The 3,557-nt window shown below is 43.6% G+C and overlaps 1 non-coding gene across 1 annotated transcript; it reads right to left on the reverse strand.

Annotated features, from left to right (window-relative positions):
• Positions 1-979: 979 nt before the first annotated feature.
• LOC128654987 (U2 spliceosomal RNA) lies at positions 980-1,167 on the reverse strand. The gene has a single exon (XR_008401606.1). It is a non-coding gene; the product is annotated as a U2 spliceosomal RNA (small nuclear RNA).
• Positions 1,168-3,557: the final 2,390 nt, after the last annotated feature.

A 3,557-nucleotide genomic window follows, 5' to 3' on the forward strand; every position in this document is an offset into this window, starting at 1 on the left:
ACCAAAAGCCCTATGCCTAAGAAGAAATCAACCCCCCAATAGCAGCAGGGGCCCAACCCACAATAAGAAGGAACCCAAGGCAAAAAGGATTGGTCTCCAGGCAGCACACCCCTGTCCAAGACCAAAATTACACTTGATCTTAGACAAAGGGCCAAGAAGTGATAACTGCAACGCTCCTGTCTAGAACACCTCATGTCAAAAGGACTCCCTCTGCCTCGGGGAGATGCAGCCAGCCGGCAAAATAACTTTTTTACATTTCAAGGCAGCAGCGCTCATTGAGGCCCCTGCCTGCTAGGCTAGGCCCCAAACAAGTAAACTGCCAGCTAAACCCACCTTACTGGCCAGGGAAGACCCCCTGCTTGCTGCTGCAGCTTGGACCTGCCACCTGATTGGACAGATAGCTGCTCTCCAATTTGCATGGCTCCTCCAAAAAATGCCCCCCCCCTCTATCCCCCCACACACACCGCTGCACTCAGTGCCAGAGAGAGAGAGAGAGACGTAAAAGCACCTGGCTGCTGACACATACCAACTGGATCATCAGGGCCTAGCTGCCTACCTAGCTAGCTAGCACGCTCAACTCATTGCTTAGTCCCTGTCCAGACACCAGGTGGAGAAAGAAGCACATGGACAACATTGGCACAAGCAGCAGCTCAAAGGAATTTTATTGCCTGATAAGAAGGTTAGATAGATAGATATATATAATGTCACAAAATTAATAAATACATAAATAAATCAATTATGAAAGAAATGATCAAATTAAGAATGAAATAATACTGAAGACGTCTCCTCTCCAACAGATGTTTTCTATTATTTCATCCAGCACACAAGGGGTTAACAGGGTCTGAAAGCAAGTGGCTCGCACCGCCAAAATAGAAACAAAAAAAAGGCATGAAAAAAGGCAGGCAGGAGGCTGCTTGCTGAGGCTTTCCCAAATTGATCAGCTACTACTTTTATTCTGTTTTTATCACACAGCAAAAGAGAGGGGTGCACCGGTCCTGGAGGTACTGCAATACCAGGTCAATGCATGGAGTGGACAGAGCAAGCTCTTCTTCCATCTCCCTGTTCCAAAAATCCATTTAATATATGGCACCCAGATAGGGCGCGTATCAGATATTAAACTGATAAGAACAGATTTCTTTTCCTTTCATGTTATTGGCAAGAGTCCATGAGCTAGTGACCTATGTGATAAACAATCCTACCAGGAGGGACAAAGTTTCCCAAACCTCAAAATGTCTCCTATGGAGGTGGTGAAGTAAGTTTGTGCTAAGATTTCTACGTTGACATGCGCTTCTCAGCATTTTGAAGCCCGATTCCTCTCAGAGTACAGTGAATGTCAGAGGGATGTGAAAGGAGTATCACCTGTTGAATGCAATAGTTTTCCTCACAGGGATCTATTTCATAGGTTTTCTGTTATCGGTCGTAGAGATTCATCTCCTACCTCCCTTTTCAGATCGATCAATATACTCTCATATTCCATTACCTCTACTGATAACAGTTTCAGTACTGGTTTGGCTATCTGCTATATGTGGATGGGTGTCTTTCGGTAAGTATGTTTTCATTACTTAAAACACTCTCAGCTATGGTTTGGCACTTTATGTATTAATGTAAAGTACTAAATATATGTATTGTACTTATATTTGCCATGAGTCAGGTTTATGTATATTTCCTTTTGCAGATTATCAGTTTCATATTTGGGAAAAAATATATTTAGGAAAATATTTTTCTTACCTGGGGTTTAGTCTTTTTTTCAAATTGACTGCTTTTTTTCATTAAAATTTCGCGGGCAAAATTAAGCTCACGAGGGCGCAAAATGCCAAAGTTTATTGTGTCATTTTTGGCGCGAGAATTTTTTGGTGCGAAGGTACATCCAATGAGGCAAATTAGTCATTTCCGGCGTCTTAGATGACACCGAGATCCTTGCACAAGGTTGCGTCTACAATGACGCGAGTGTGTCATTTCCGGATGTTGTTAGCGGGAACATTTTTTCAATTGTATTGTACGTCATACTTGGCGCCAAATAATTTCATTATTTAAAAACCCCATTCCTACATGCCTCTTGCCTTTTTCTATGTCAGAGGGCTATGCTGTTGCATTTTTTTCCCATTCCTGAATAGTGATGTCTCAAATTGTTTACCGGTGAATAGTTCCCGGCGAACATAGCTTATTCGCGTTCGCAACGGCGGGCGAACATATGCGATGTTCGATCCACCCCCTATTCATCATCATTGAGTAAACTTTGACCCTGTATCTCACAGTCTGCAGACACATTCCAGCCAATCAGCAGCAGACCCTACCAGCTCCTGGACAGCAGCCATTTTAGATTCATTCGGAAGCTGCTTTCTTAGTGAGAGGAGGGACAGTGTAGCTGCTGCTGATTTAATAGGGAAATTGATAGCTAGGCTAGTGTATTCAGTGTCCACTACAGTCCTGAAGGACTCATCTGATCTCTGCTGTAAGGACAGCACCCCAAAAAGCCCTTTTTAGGGCTAGAACATCAGTCTGTTTCACTGTGTAATCTAATTGCAGTTGCCTGCCTGCCAGGCCCACTTGCCCAGTGCCACCTCTCATAGTGAAAATTTTAAAAAAAAACTTTTTTGACTGTGAAACATCAGTCTGCTAGTGTAATCTAATTGCAGTTGCCTGCCTGCCAGCGTGTGTGCCAGGCCCACTTGCCCAGTGCCACCACTCATATCTGGTGTAACAGTAGTGTAAATTTAAAAAAAAACAAAACATTTTTGACTGTGAAACATCAGTCTGCTAGTGTAATCTAATTGCAGTTGCCTGCCTGCCAGCGTGTGTGCCAGGCCCACTTGCCCAGTGCCACCACTCATATCCTGTGTAACAGTAGTGTAAATTTAAAAAAAAAAAACTTTTTTGACTGTGAAACATCAGTCTGCTTGTGTAATCTAATTGCAGTTGCCTGCGTGTCAGCGTGTGTGCCAGGCCCACTTGCCCAGTGCCACCACTCATATCTGTTGTAACAGTGGTGTAAATTTAAAAAATAACTTTTTTGACTGTGATTCATCAGTCTGCTAGTGTAATCTAATTGAAGTTGCCTGCCTGCCAGCATGTGTGCCAGGCTCACAGCGTATACTGTGCCCACTTGCCCAGTGCCACCACTCATATCTGGTGTAACAGTAGTGTATATTGTAAAAAAACTTTTTTGACTGTGAAACATCAGTCTGCTTGTGTAATCTAATTGCAGTTGCCTGCCTGCCAGTGTGTGTGCCAGGCCCACTTGCCCAGTGCCACCACTCATATCTGTTGTAACAGTAGTGTAAATTTTAAAAAAAACTTTTTTGACTGTGAAACAAACATCATTCTGCTACTGTAATCTAATTGCAGTTGCCTGCCTGCCAGCGTGTGTGCCAGGCTCACAGCGTATACTGTGCCCACTTGCCCAGTGCCACCACTCATATCTGGTGTAACAGTAGTGTAAATTAAAAAAAAAATGTTTTTGACTGTGAAACATCAGTCTGCTTGTGTAATCTAATTGCAGTTACCTGCCTGCCAGCGTGTGTGCCAGGCTCACAGCGTATACTGTGCCCACTTGCCCA

This window comes from Bombina bombina, chromosome 3 (genome assembly GCF_027579735.1).
Source record: "Bombina bombina isolate aBomBom1 chromosome 3, aBomBom1.pri, whole genome shotgun sequence".
Lineage (NCBI taxonomy): Eukaryota > Metazoa > Chordata > Amphibia > Anura > Bombinatoridae > Bombina > Bombina bombina.